The 15,632-nt window shown below is 45.6% G+C and overlaps 1 protein-coding gene and 1 long non-coding RNA gene across 4 annotated transcripts in view; one reads left to right on the plus strand and one right to left on the minus strand.

The window, feature by feature from the left end:
- The window catches only part of LOC101414911 (ubiquitin carboxyl-terminal hydrolase 2-like), a 93,345-nt gene that overhangs the window by 43,485 nt on the left and 34,228 nt on the right, over positions 1-15,632 (minus strand). The window lies entirely within an intron of this gene.
- Positions 5,614-13,752, plus strand: LOC139439288 (uncharacterized). Its single transcript, XR_011649172.1, has 2 exons — positions 5,614-6,298; positions 9,390-13,752. It is a non-coding gene; the product is annotated as an uncharacterized lncRNA (long non-coding RNA).

Raw genomic sequence — 15,632 nt, forward strand, 5'->3', positions numbered from 1 at the left:
GCAAAAGTTCCCTAATGGAGACCCTAACTGTAATAATACTGGTCAGAGGAGCAGGGGTAGCTCAAGTGACTGAGGTCCTGCTTCCCATGCACAAGGTCCTGGGTTCAATCCCTGGTACCTAAAAAAAAAAAAAAAAAAAAAAAGATTAAATATCCTTCAGATGGGATCTCCCTTCATAAGACTTTCATGCTAATGTGCTGGAGGTGCAGTTAATGTTGGGGTTTAAGATATATTTAGGGGATTTGAATCTCTGGACTGACAATGTGATAGCCAGATCCTGAGCCTCAACAGACTCCAGCACCTACAATCTGATTTATTGGACTTACCACACTCAGCTAAGATGGAGTTGAAGAAGGACAACCACCACACCATGGAGCCTAGAGTGATTACAACTGAAAATGGGAGGATTGCATCCAGCATCCAGGTGGAATCTGACCCTCCTCTTGACATAGAGGTGCAATGGACACAACCAATCCAATGTCCACATAGAAGAGGTGGCATTGGATTGGGAAAAGTGGACATAATGGACAAAGGGTATGGGGAAAGGCAGGAAGAGATGAGAGGTGGAGGCGTCTTTGGGACATGGAGCTGCCCTGGATGGTGCTTCAGAGGTAATCACCGGACATTGTAAATCCTCACAGGGCCCACTTGATGGAATAGAGGAGAGTATGGGCCATGATGTGAACCAATGTATATGAGGTGCAGAGGTGCCCAAAGATGTACTTACCAAATCCAATGGATGTGTCATGATGATGGGAACGAGTGTTGTTGGGGGGGGGGGAGAGGGGGGATGGGGGGGTGGGGTTGAATGGGACCTCACATATATATTTTTAATGTAATATTATTACAAAGTCAATAAAAAATAAAAAAATTAAAAAAAAATTAAAAAAAAATAATACTGGTCAGGATGATAGAGCACAAATGAAGGATCTTGAAGACCTCATTATACAGGGGATAAAATTGGCTGTGCCTAAATCTCAAAATTTAAATAGGGCATTTGAGGTGAATCAAGAAAAAGATGAGACTCCCTCTGCTTACCTGCGAAGGTTGAGGGACCAGGTGAGGAAATACTAGGAATGGACCCTGATGATCCTGAGGCCCAGGGAATGGCAAAGGTCAGCGACATAAAGGGGTCTTGGCCTGACATACAGAAAAAGATCCAGAAAATGGATGGATGGATGGATGGATGGATGGATGGATGGATGGATGGATGGATGGATAAACCACTGGAAGAGTTGTTGAGAGTCTTAGAAAGTGTTTGTGAGAAGGGAGGGGGTAAACAGCAGAAGAAAGCCAAAGTCATGATGAGCACAGTTGACCACAAGGTCCAGAAAAGATTAGAGGTGAGGCAGGGAGAAGGAAGGCAGAGACAAAATAGGGCAGCAGGCTGGGTAGCTTGGATAAAGGGGCTAAGAGAGTGCAGGAATCCACTGTGGGAAACCTGGTCATTTTAAGAGGATGTATTAGCCAAAGGGATGCTGATGCAAAATACCAGAAATCTGCTGGTTTTTATAAGGTGTATTTATTTGGGATAGAAGCTTACAGTTACCAGGCCATAAAGCATAAGTTACTTCCCTCACCCAAGTCTATGGCCATGTGTTGGGGCAAGATGGCTGCTGACGTCTGCCAAGAGTTCAGGCTTCTTGGGTTCCTGTCTTCCCAGGGCTGCATTTCTCTCCAGGCTCAGCTGCTGTGCTCACTGCACAAGGCCACCTGTAGAGTATCAGGCAAATAGGTCTGTCTCTCTCCACAGGGCTTCTGCCATGTGTAAGGAGCTATGTCTATTCCTTGTGTTCTTCTCCTGTGTGTTCACTTCCTGGGCTCAGCTCAAAACTGCATATTCAAAAAGCTCCAACTCTGGGAAACAGATATGGATCAACTGATAGAGCGTCCACCTACCATATCGGAGGTCCAGGTTCAATCCCAGGGACTCCTGGCCCATATGGAGAGCTGGCCCATGTGCAGTGCTGCCATGGGCAAGGAGTACCATGACAAACAGGGATACCCTCTGAATGGGGTGCCCCACATGCAAGAGGTGCGCCCCACAAGGAGAGCCGCCCCATGCAGAAAGCTCAGCCCACCCAGAGAGCTGACGCAGCAAGATGACACAACAAAAAGAGACACAGATTCCTGGTGCCATCAAGAATGCAAGTGGGGAAGCAGATTTGGTTCAACAGATAGAGCATCTGCCTACCACATGGGAGGTCCAGGGTTCAAACCCAGGGCCTACTGGCCCATGTGGTGAGCCTGCCCAATCACAGTGCTGCCATGTGCAAGGAGTGCCCTGCCTACAGGGGTGTCCCCCGTGTAGGGGAGCCCCATGCGCAAGGACGGCACCCCATAAGAAGAGCTGCCCTGTGTGAAAAAAGTGCAGCCTGCCCAGGAGTGGCACTGCATACTCGGAGAGCAGACCCAGCAAGATGATGCAACAAAAAGAGACACAGATTCCTGGTGTGCTGACAAGAATATAAGGGGACACAGAGGAACACAGAGTGAATGGACACAGAGCACAGAAAACCGGAGGGGGGGTGTGGAGGGGAGAGAAACAAATAAAAAATCTTTTAAAAAAAGTGCAAAAGGACACAGAAGAACACACGGCAAATGGACAGAAGAGAACAGAAAATGGGAGGGAGAGGGGAAGGGGAGAGAGAGAAGTAAAATAAATCTTTGAAAAAAACAAACTCCAACTCTGTCCTTTGCCATGCCTTTTATCTGTGCGCCCCCACCCACCAAGGGGGGGAAGACTCAATGCCCTGCTGATGTGGCCCAATCAGAGCCCTAATCATAATTTAATCATGCCCAGGTGCAGACCAGTTCACAAACATAATCCAATATCTATTTTTGGAATTCATAACTATGTCAAACTGCTACAGAGGGAGTGCCCAAATTTAAAGAAAGAAGTTCAGGTCATGCACCTGATGAATTTTGAGGAGTAGGGGAGTCAGAGGCTCCTAATCTCAAGAGCCCACCTGGAGCCTCTAGTAAATCTAAAGGTGGGCCCATATCAAGAAGAAATGACATTTTTGGTGTGAACCACTTCCCGATGGGAACCAAAGCCTTTGGTAGTTCCTTCACAGTCAAAAGGGCAAAAGGGTAGGGATTTAAATTTCTCGTTCTTGATCCTACTGATATTCATTGGGAGGGTAGCCAACTTATAAGCTCTCTGTTGTACGTCCCAGAAGCTGGGAATAATTTCTTGGGAAGGGGCCTGATAATACCCCTGCAGCTGGAGTTGGAAGTAAGATAGAAATTGTTTTATCCCTGTTCACTGAAGAAGACGAAAAGGACATCCAGGAGGAAGTATGGGTGAAGGAAGGGAATTGGGTGTGGGGGGGTTGCAGCTTCCCCCTGTTAAAATCCAATTGAAGGAGGAAGGGGAAGTTGTTTGTCAGAAAGAATATCCCATTCCCTTAAAGGGGAGGCAGGGACACCAACCCATCACTGAGGGTCTTAGTCGAGATGGACTCTTAGAAACCTGTATGTCCCCCTTTAATTCTCCTATTTTACCATCAAAACATCGGATGGTAGTTGGAGGATGGTGCAGGGCTTGAGAGCCATCAACCAAATTGTCCTGGTTCGGCACCCTGTAGTCCCTATCCCTTCAGCCTTACAGTAAGATCCTCATCATCATAACTGGCTTAGTGTAGTAGAGCTGAAGGATGCCTTTGGACCTGTCCCCTTGACCCAGAGAGTAGAGACTTGTTCACGTTCGAATGGTTGCATCCCTTCACTGGAAGGATGCAGCAGGACAGATGGACAGTCCTACCCCAGGGCTTCACGGAATCCCCCAGCCTATTTGGGCAAGAACTAGAGAAAGTATTGGAGAAACTTTCAATTCCTTCTGAAGCAGTCCTTTTACAATATGTAGATGATCTGCTAGTACCAGGTGAAGAAAGGCAGGCAGTAGCCCAAACCACCAAGAACCTATTGAACTTCTTGGCAGATCAAGGGTTAAGGGTGTCAAAAGTCAACTACTACTCCTAGAAAGAGAAGTCAAGTACCTGGGCCATCTCAGCAGTGAGGAAAAGAGGAAGGTAAATCCAGAGAGAGCTCAGGCCGTAATAGAATTACCTCTGTCCCGGACAAAAAGAGAACTAAGGAAATCCTTGTGATTGATGGGGTTATGGATAGACTCATGCATTCCAATCTAAAGGGATATATAAAAATCTGTTGGAGGAAGAGCCCAACAAGGTAAAATAGAAACAATGGGAATAGACGCCTTAGAGTGGCTCAAACAGACAGTTGCAGGCCCCTGTTCTGGCCCTCCCTTCGCTTGAGAAACCTTTCCACCTGTTTCTTACAGTAGATAAAAGACCAGCTTTGGGGGTTCTGACCCAAGTCTGCAGGGGTCAAAGGAGACCTGTGGCCTTCCTTTCCAAAATCCTGGATCCCGTCTCCAGGGGATGGCCCGCATGTGTTCCAGCTGTGGCGACCACCGCTCTCCTGGTAGAAGAGAGCAGGAAGCTGACCTTCAGGGGAGCCTTGGTCGTTAGCACCCCTCCTCAGGTCAGAACAATTCTGTCTGAGAAAGAGGGAAGGTGGTTCACTGACTCCGATTTCTGAAGTATGAGGCTATCCTAGTGGGAAAAATGACTTCGTGTTGACAGTAGACCACAGCTTGAACCCCGCCTCCTTCCTTTTTAAGGGACCTGAGCCAAGGGAGGCTCCTGAGGCTGATGGTTTAGATATGACTGAGTATCAGACCCGAGTCTGGTCTGACCTCAGGCAGCCTCCCCTGCACTGGGGAAAAAAAATGTGCATAGATGGATCCTCCAGGGTCCTAGAAGGAAGGAGGCACAATGGCTATGCAATTGTAATGGACTAACTTGCGAGGTGAAAGAAACTGGCTGATTGCCCGATGACCGTTCAGCTCAAACTTGCAAATGGTATGCAATAATTCAAGCCCTCCAGTTATTAGAGAAGAGGATGGTACAGTCTACACCGACTCTAAGTGTGCCTTTGGGAAAATTTGGGAAGAGAGGGGATTGATTAGCAGCAAAGGAGAAGGACTAGTACGTGGGCAAATAATAAAACAAGTGTCTGGCCCAGGGAAATGTGAGTGGTACATGTAAACAGACACCAGAAAGGTCATACATTTGAAGCAAAGGGCAGCAGGTTAGCAGATGAGGAGGCTAGGGAAAACTCCTTTAGTCCCCCTTTGAAGTTGATGGTCCTGATACCCCCATTCCCGAAGAGCTTGGGGTCCCCACATTCTCTGAAAAGGAGGTGAAAGAGCTGGAGCAGTTAGGAGTGACCCTGGATGATCAAGGGAGGTGGCTTCTCCTGGATGACAGGCAAATGTAGAATAAGCGAAAAATGAGAGGCATTCTAGCAGTCTTACACCAAGGGAGTCATTGCAGGGACAGGCCTTGTGTGACCTGGTTCTTAAGTATTTTGGATGTGTGGGTATTTTTACCACAGCTAAACAATTAAATGAATGGTGTATAGTTTGCCAAAAGGTCGGTAAGAAAGTCATGAGGAAGCAAGAACAAGGGGGATGGGAGCCAGCCTCAGGCCACTCCAGAGCATTCAGGTTGTTTACACTGAAATGCCCCCAATGATTCCACTAAAGTATGTTCTGGTTATTGCAGATCATCTGACAGGATGGGTGGAGGCACATCCTCTGCTCTCAGTTACAGCATCAGGGACTTCTAAAATTATACTTGAATAATTACTCGCTATGGTTATGGGTGAGTGGAGAATATAGACTCAGATAATGGTAGGCACTTTACCTCCCATGTACTCCAGAATATTATGGGAAGCCTGGGTGTCACATGGAGCTTCCATACACCTTGGCACCCGCCGTCCTCAGGGAGAGTGGAGAGAATGAATCCAACCTTGAAAAAGCATCTTTCTAAGCTGGTCCTAGAAATGAAGTTGCCCTGGATTCAGTGCTTACCCAGAGTGCTATTGAGGATTGGAACTGCCCCTAGGGAAGAACTGGGAAGCTCTCCTTATGAAGTGCTTTCTGCATTGCCTTTTCCTCGAAGGACTGGAGAACTTCCTTCCTTAGACTGGAAGGATCTCTTCCTTAAGAATTATATACTGGCTTTGTCCTCTACTTTGTCATCCCTCAGGCATCGTGGTTTTCTGGCCCAGACCCTGCCTCTAGAAGTCGCTGTCCATCAACACCAACCTGGCAGTTGGGTCCTAATCAAGTCATGGAAGGAGTCCAAACTTCAGCCAACCTGGGAAGAATGCTACAAAATTTTGTTGACAAATGAAACTGCAATGTGTATAGCAGAAAGAAGCTGGACCCCTTGCACCCGAGTAAAAGGACCAGTGCCCAAACCGGAAGGTAAGTACCCAACAACACCGTCTGAGTCCTGGGAAAGAACTCCAACCTCAGACCCCTTAAGGATCACTCTGAAAAGAATAGTTGGGGGCATATCAGAAAGGGGGAGGGACCGGTTGGCTCCTGAACCAGTGAGCTTTGCGGGAAGGTACCCCTCCACTTGAACGTACCTTATAGAGGGCAGGCTATTACCCATAACCACTTCACCTAGTGCCTCAGGAGGCTGACAGATGAAGGGTTTAAAGCTCAGTCTGAGAGCGAGAATAATTACACTGACTACGACGTTCCAGGTTTGGGTTGCGACGAGGCCCGTTTCATTGATAATAAATGTAACCGAAGGCCTAGAGTCCCAGACTGTGCAGTTGGACACCTGCCAAGTGATAATATGTAGGGATTTAGGACATCAGTGGTGGCTGAGTGGGCAAAATAAATATCTATACCTGGAGTCACTGAGAGCTTATCTCAACCTCCCTCCTTGTGTGGTGGACTACCAAGTGCAAGGGCTGGACCACCAGGAACGGAGGAGGCCACCCTCACTGGAAACAGCTGGAGGACAAGCAGCCTTTTATAAAGGGAATACCCACCAGACTGCAAAACCACCACTCTAACCCGGTAGTAATACCATTAGAAAGGCAGACCAATTCACCAAAACAACCGTTTTATTCTTCCCCTGATAGAGACCATGGCATGTGGGTGGACGTTACAGATGAAGATCCTCTGGGGAGGTTCTGTATTCGAGTCCTTCCTCCCTGTGTAGCTATGACATCAACAACACCTGCTCCAGCTCACCCTTCAGAAGAACCAAGGGAAAACCCACCAAAGGGCAGTTCCCTGATGCAGAAGGATCCCAAAGCACTCAGGATACTTAAGGCAGGGGATTCAAAGCAGAAATAGAGACAAGATATGGAGATGCAAATACCTGGGTAGAATGGGTCAAACATATAGTCGAGAGTCTGAACAAAAGCAACTGTTATGCTTGTGCCACAGGCTGGTCCACTGCTCCATATCGTGCCTGTTCCATTAGCTATGGAAGAACATGAATGGGAGCTTAAGGCATGGTGCTCCTCTTCCAGAATGCCACTCCTAGTGAGAATTATGTTACGTTGTCCGCTCTCTTCCCTCCTGTAAAAAGGGAAAGAACAAAGCTGTGCCGGCTTCCCGCCTTGGTCCAGGAAGTCCCTCTGCCTGTCTCTCTAGATGGGGAACGGGGCTCCAGGACCTTGGGACCTTGGCCTTGTGTACACAATATGGAATGTGAGTGAGGATAGTGCTGGCCATTTCTCCAGTTTGGCCATTACCCTGGCAGACCGTTGGTGGTACTGTGGAAAGGGTATCCTCCGAGCAGTGTTACCTGAGAAGGGGGGAGGAGCCTGTGCTCTGGTTCAACTGGCCATCCCATTTACCCTGGCATTTGAAAAAGAGGAGGAAACACAAAACCAGGGAAAGAGAAAGGAAAGGAGTTTACCTGGTTCCTTTGATGACTGAATTTATCTAGATAGTCTAGGAGTTCCCTGGGGAGCCCTAGTTGAGTTTAAAGCTAGAAACCAGGTACCTGAGGGATTTGAGTCCTTCTTCTTCATTGAGTCCCCATTAACAAAAATGTGGGTTGGATTAACTATATATATTATCATCAACACAGATTTATCAATTACACTAGGGATGCAGTTAAGAGAGTAGCAGAACAGTTGGATGCTCCTAGTCAAATGGCCTGGGAAAATAGGACAGCCGTAGACATGACGCTAGGAGAAAAATGAGGCATCTGTATCATGATTGGAGGTAGTTGCTGTAACTTCATCCCCAATAATACAGTCCCAGACAGGACTATCGCCAAAGCCTTGTAAGGCTTAACAGCCTTATCTGAAGAGTTAGCAGAAAATTCTGGCATTGACAACCCACTCATGGGATGGTTAGAGCTGATTTGGAGAATGGAAAGGAGTGGCACTGTCTGTCCTGATGTCCCTTATCATCAAGGCTGAGGTACTCACCGCAGTTGGATGTTGCATCATCCCATGTGCCCAAGCTTTAGCTCAAAAACTCTTTGAAATGGCCCAAACCAGACAGATGCCCATACAGTAGAAGCAAAACAACTTATACCCCCTTAAAGAGGAAGACCTGTACGATAAAGAATGTGCGGAAGTTCTTATCAGATTTGAGAAACTAAATTGTGAAAACTAAAAAGAGTCTGAAAGAAAGAGGGGAGATCTGTAAGGAAAGGGTGAAGTTTGGCTTTCACATGAAGGTAAACCTGAAGCTGTCTCTGCCGTTGAAGGAGAGGGGAGAGGGGCTCTTGTGGCTTTGGCACCAAAGTTTGAAAGTGGCACCAAAATGAAGATGGCACCAAATGTAGGCAGTGCCAAATTCAAAAGTGGAGCCAGGTTTGAAAGTGGTGCCAAACTGCCATAATGTATGGAATGGGAGCGGCGGCTCAGAGAGGGAACCCCGTAATTTAGCTAGACCTCTCAGATCGGCTGTAACCCCTGAAGAACCCAATCAATGGGGAAGTGGGGAGGCACCTTGTGCTCGGTTTAGGGGATAAATGTTGTTTCTTGTTTGGCACACCGGCCATTTTACCCAGCTTACACATCCATTCTTGCAAGGTAATTTGTGGAAAACAAAGGCATGCTGTTTCCATGGTAGCAAGTTACTTTCTGACCACTGCGTCATGCTGTCCCTGGAGATGTACGTGCAGGTGGCTAAACTCTCTGGGAAACGTAACATTCCAGCAGAACCCAGACTTGATATCTCAAGTAACCTGGGCAACAAGATTTATGAGTATACTTGTTTCAATAACATAATAGAACATCTTGGGCTTTAGTTACTCTCTTATCCACTGTGCACTGTGTTTTCATTAATGAAGTTATGGGAATAGTTAGCTAGGATAGTTGCTGGTTCCCATGATTGCTTGGGGTATATAAAGAAGCCCCTAACATTAATAAACTTGTCTGATGAGCTTGAGGCTTCAATGCTCGCAGATCCCCTGTTCCCAATCTCTCTTTGTCTTTCATTCCCGATACCTTTTGGGTCCGCGACTCCAACAGTAATTAATAAAATGCTTTTCTCCTCCACAATTGGGTGAGCTTTTCTTCTCTTACAGGTGCAGCTTTCTTTCTAATAATCAGGGCACGCACTGCCTGTTTCCAGGCTACCTGCTCTGGGCTGGCAGCCGGCTCTCCTTGGCCTGGGTCCCTGTGTCACGAGCAGGGCACGTGGCAGCCTCCTGGCCTTGCCTGCTTAGGTGCCGTTGACCTCCAGTTTTTTGCTTCCCGTGGCTTCTCTCCACACCAGTGTTGTCTTCTGCTACTAAAGGGCTCCTGTGCTAGAGAAGACCTGCTCTGATGAACGTCAGCCACACCTCACTGAAGTGGACTCATCCAACTACCCACAGGGGGTCCCTCCCATGGGATGGAGTGAGTGGGAGCACCTGCCCCTCCAGGGCACAAATAGCTCTGAACCCCCGCACAGGTGCGCAGCTCTTACAGCGTGAACAGGACCAGAGGAACCGAAGAAATAGGCTCCCAGTCTTCACGACTGTCATCTAATTCGGGAAGTGGCTCAGGCAACTGACTTCCTTCATGAGTGGGTCAAGTTCAGAGCAACCACCTTAGTGAAAAGAAAGCCAGCCACGGAACCACAGTCGTTCCTCCAGGATGGAGCCACCGCTCTGCGGAGCCAGCTCTTCTCCTCGCCTTCTCTGCGGTCTGATGTTGACCTGCATGTCAGGTTGCCTACAGACTCCATAGCCCGGAAAGAAACAAGGATTCTGTGAGAATCAATTGGTTGTTGGGAATTCCCAATGAAGAGTATTTTATGTTTTATTATAGTTGGTAAAATGTGCTACCCATCCTTTCATCAGTACAAATTATGATAATTGTATAGGCTTATATATGTATAAATGTGAGTTTATGTAATATATATATGTTTCTTTTTTCAAGAACTCTCAGTTAACCATGACCCAGTGCCCACAGCTGCCCTTGGCCTTGGGTTTGCTTGATTCCCTCTCCAGACGCTGCCCCTGGGCTGACTGGAGGCAGGAGCGCTGCCACCTGCCCCTGGGTGCTCCACTGTGCCAGCCAGGAGGCCCAGCCCCAGGACCTGCCCCGCCCCTCCTGCCTGGAGATGTGCGTCTGTGGCCCAGGAGGCCCTGCAGGACCCCCAGCCTCAGTGCCAGCCAGGCCACCCTGGACAGAGTGACCCGATGTCCCCCAGGGCTGTGTGTCCTGACCTCGTCCTCTTCACCCCAGTGCTGCACGAGGACCCCACCCCACCCAGCACGAGCTGCTTGAACAGGAGACCCCGGCCCTGGGAGGACTGATGGGCAGCAGGTCGTGGCCACTGGCACTGGGGGAGGGGGCACTGCAGGCCTCAGGGGCCCCAGGGCTGCCTGGAAGCAGAGGCAGCCAGCGGGGGCATGGGGGATGCCTGGTGGGAGCAAGGGAGGGAGCGAGGAGGCATGGTTTCCTGGGGGGCACAATGGCCAGGCTCTACTCCCATGGGTGGGCAAGGACATGGAGCCCTGGAGGCTGAGGACAGGTGGGGGCAGCGCCTGCTGAACTCCAGGCTCTAGGCCTCCTTCCTAGGGGACTGCACCTGGCCAGGTCCCCTGTGTGCAGCCTGCACCTCCCGCCCCATTGGGAACATGGGCTCAGGGTCTAGATCCTTCCAGGTATGAAGATGGGGAGGGGGGTGCAAGATGTGGCAGGGCCCTGTCCAGGGCACTGTACCCTCCTTGCAGGGGCTCAGAGGCCCAGCATGGGTGGCTCTGCTGGCCCCCAGGCTGTTCTAAGGCTCAACCAGCGCCTGGGCCATGCCCAAAGTCCCCACTCCTAAGTGGGGCGAGGGGCTCTACCAGCACCTTGCTGACGGGTTCAGTTTTGTTTGTTTGGTGGAACATTTCTGAGAACTCGCTGCCTGCAGGGTCATGTGCAGGGACCTGGGTGGGGTGGGGAGTCTGACGAGGAGCACTAGACGGACAGAAGAGAGCACAGCTGGACAAACATGGACAGTGGGAGGGAATCCAGCAGACCACAGCCAGCAGCAATTAAAAAACAGAAAACAAAACAGTAAAAACTCAAGGGAAGGAGGCGGGGCAAGATGGCATTCGAGGGAGTGCACCCTCATCATGTATCCTGCAAAACACCATTTGAGTGGGGACAGAATCCTGCCTGAGTGAGTAGTTTTGGGAACAACAGAGCAGTAGGCGTCTGGACATCGACCTGGAGAGACTGCGACAAAGGGAACTTAGACAACAACCAAGAAATAGAATAAGAAGAACAAAATGTCAAAGAGAAGACTTAACACAACACAAAAACCACACCTAAATAAACCCGGAGACTAGACGGAAAAGCTAAGCAACTGAATAAACCCATCCAGATAACAGGATGAACAGGCAGCATCAAAAACTAAAAACTAAACCAATAATCAGGAAAACATGGACCTATCCAAAGAATAAACTAAAATCCAGGCAAGGAGCAGAACACTGAACAACTAATCAAAGCACTCAAAACATATATCATAGACCAGTTTAATGAAGTGAAGGAAGAGATTAAGGATATTAAGTAAGCACTTGGAGAGCACACAGAAGAAATTGTAAACATAAACAAAAAGATAACGGTGATGAACAGCACAATCCAAGAAATCAAAATTACACTCTCAGCAAACAACAGTAGATTTGAAGAGGCAGAGGAAGGAACTAGTGCTGTGGAGGACAGTACATCTGCGATCAACAGATGGTAGAATTGATTGATAAGAAGATAGAAAAAAATCCATCAGGGACTTAGAGACTTGAATGACAATGCAAAATGCATATATACATGCCTTATAGGCATCCCAGAAGGAGAAGAGAAGGGAAAGGGGACAGAAGGGGTGTTGCAGGAAATAATGGCTAAAAAGTTCCCAAACCTATTGAGGGAGATGGATGTACATGTCCAGGAAGCACAATGCACTCCAAACAGCATAAATCCCAACAGGCCAACCCGAAGACATATACTTGTCAAATTATCCAACACTCAAGACAAAGGGAAAATACTGAAAGCAGAAAGAGAAAAGAGAACGGGAGGCTCCATAAGAGTAAGTGCCGATTTCTCATCTGAAACCATGGAGGCAAGAAAGCAGAGGCACGACATAGTCAAAGTACAAAAGAAAAAATTTCCAACCAAGAGTACTTGATCCAGCAAAGCTAGCATTGAAAAATGATGGAGAGTTCAAAATACGTACAGATAAACAGGAACTAAGAGCATATGCGAACAAGAAGCATGGCCTTCAAGAAATACTAAATGGAGTTCTGCAGGAGGAAAGAAAATAACAGGAAAGACAAACTGTAAGAACTGGAGGAGCGTGTAAGAACAACTAAAAAGACAAAAAGAGAGAGGAAAAAATATGACAAACACAAATCCAAAGAAAATATGGCTAATGTAAGTAATTCCTTGAAAGTAATATCACTGAATGTCAATGGATTAAACTCACCTGTCAAGAGACACAGATTGGGGAATGGATAAGGAAATATGACCCATCTATATGCTGTCTACAAGAAACCTATCTTAGATTCAGGGATTCAAGGAGGTTGAAAATGAACAGCTGGAAAACAATCTTACAGGCAAACAATAAGGAAAAAAGGGCAGAAGTAGCTGTATTAATATCAGACAAAAACTTAAATTGCAAAACTATTGTGAGAGATGAAGATGGACACTACATATCAGTAAAAGGGGTAATCTTTCAAGAAGAAAGAACAATCATAAACATTTATGCCCCTAACAAGGGTACCTTCAAATACGTGAAGCAAATACTGGAAAAACTAAGTGAGGAATAGATGCCTCTACAACTATAGTGGGGGACCTTAGCATACCACTATCACCATTGGACAGAACATCTCAACAGAGAATCAATTATGAAACAAATACTTTGAGCAATATATTTGAGAAGCTGGACTTATTAGACATATACAGAATGTTACACCTCAATACAGCAGGATATACCTTCTTCTCAAGGGCACATGAATCGTTCTCCAAGATAGACCACATGATAGGCCACAGAGAAAGTCTCAAAGAAATCAGAAAGTTTGAAATCATACAAAATAATTTCTCTGACCACACAGTGGAATGAACCTGGAAATCTGCAAAGGCCAGAGACCCAGATTTGGCACCAAGATATGGACAACCACACACTCTTAGACAAACAGTGGGTTAAGGAGAAAATCTCAAAAGAAATCAATAACTACCTTGAAACTAATGAAATTGATAACACAACATATCCAAACTTATGGGATGCAGCAAAAGCAGTACCGAGAGGAAAATTTATAGCAATAAATTCATACATCAAAAAAGAAGAAAGAGCTAAAATTGAACAACTAACTGCACACTTGGAGGAATTAGTAAAAAAACAACAAACTAAACCCAAAGGAAGAAGAAAGAAAGAAACAACAAAGATCAGAGCAGAACTAAATGAAATAGAAAATAAGAAAGCACTTGAAAAAATAAACAAAACCAAGAGCTGGTTCTTTGAGAAGATCAATTAAATTGACAAACCCTTAGCTACACTAACAAAGAAAAAAGAGGGAAGATGCAAATACACAAAATAAGAAATGAGAAAGGCGATATCACCACTGACCCCACAGAAATAAAGACTATCCTAAGAGGATACTTTGAAAAACTATATTCTAACAAAAACAACAATTTAGAGGAAATGGACAAATTCCTAGAAACTCATAAGCAACCTACATTGACAAATGAAGAAATTGACTATCTCAAAAAACCAATCACAAGTAAAGAGAGAATCAGTCATTAAAAACCTAACAACTAAGAAGAGCCCTGGGCCAGATGGCTTCACAGGTGAATTCTACCAAACATTCCAGAAAGAACTAATGCCAACCTTGCTGAAACTCTTCCAAAAAAATCGAAGTGAAAAGAACATTGCCTAACTCATTCTATGAGGTCAACATTACCCTAATACCAAAGCCAAACAAAGACACCAGAAAAAAGGAAAAGTATAGACCACTCTCTCTAATGAACCTGGACATGAAAATCCTCAACAAAATACTTGCTAATCATGTTCAACAACATATTAAACAAATTATCCACAATGACCAAGTGGGTTTAATTACTGGTATGCAAGGATGGTTCAACATAAGAAAATCAATTAATAAATTACATCACATAACTAGAGAAGGAAAAAAATCACATGATCATATCTATAGATGCAGAAAAAGCATTTGACAAAATACTGCACCCTTTTTTGATAAAAACACTGCAAAAGATAAGAAAAGATGGAAACTTTCCTAACATGATAAAGGTATACATGAAAAGCCCACAGCTAACATCATTTACATGGTGAAAACCTGAAACCTTTCCCTCTAAGATCAGGAGGAACAAGACAAGGACGCCCGCTATCACCCCTTCTATTTGACATTGTCTTGAGCACTGAGGCCACAACCAGATATAAAAGGCATCCAAGTTAGAAAGGAAGAAGTCAAAATTTCACTGTTTGCAGATGACATGATCCTATATGTAGAAAGCCCTGAGAAGTCTACAACAAAGCTTCTAGAACTTATATATAAGCTCAGTAACATCACAGATAATAAGATCAATGCACAAAAATCAGTAGCATTTCTGTATACCAATAATGAGCACTCAGAGGAGGAAACCAAGAAACAAATACCATTTATAATAGTAAATAAAAAATCTAATACCTAGGAATAAATTTAACTAATGATGTAAAAGACTTATACACAGAAAACTACACAACACTGTTCAAGGAACTCAAAGAAGACCTAAATAAATGGAAGAATATTCCCTGTTCATGGATAGGAAGACTACATATCATTAAGATGTTCATCCTACCAAAAATGATCTACAAATTCAATGCAATCCCAATAAAAATCAACACCAAATTTTTTTTTAATGAGCTAGAAAAACTAGCTATGAAATTTATTAGGAAAAGAAAGAGGCCCTGAAAAACCAAAGACATACTGAAAAAGGAAAATGAAATTGGTGGAATCACACTACCTGACTTCAAAACATACAGTAAAGCTATAGTAGTGAAAACAGCGTGGTATTGGCACAAGGATAAACACACTGACAAATGCAACCAATCTGAGAGTTCTGATACAGATCCTCATATATACACTCATCAAAAACTGACAAGCCCATCAAGCCCACTCAACTGAGAGAGAATGGCCTCTCCAACAAATAGTGTCTGGAGAATTGGATATCCATATGCGAAAGAATGAGAGAGGATTACCATCTCGCACCTTATAGAAAAATAAACTCAAGACGGATAAAAGACCTAAATATAAGAGCCAAGACCTTAAAGACCTTGGGAAACAGTGTAGGGAAGCATCAACAGG

Source organism: Dasypus novemcinctus, chromosome 7 (assembly GCF_030445035.2).
Source record: "Dasypus novemcinctus isolate mDasNov1 chromosome 7, mDasNov1.1.hap2, whole genome shotgun sequence".
NCBI lineage: Eukaryota > Metazoa > Chordata > Mammalia > Cingulata > Dasypodidae > Dasypus > Dasypus novemcinctus.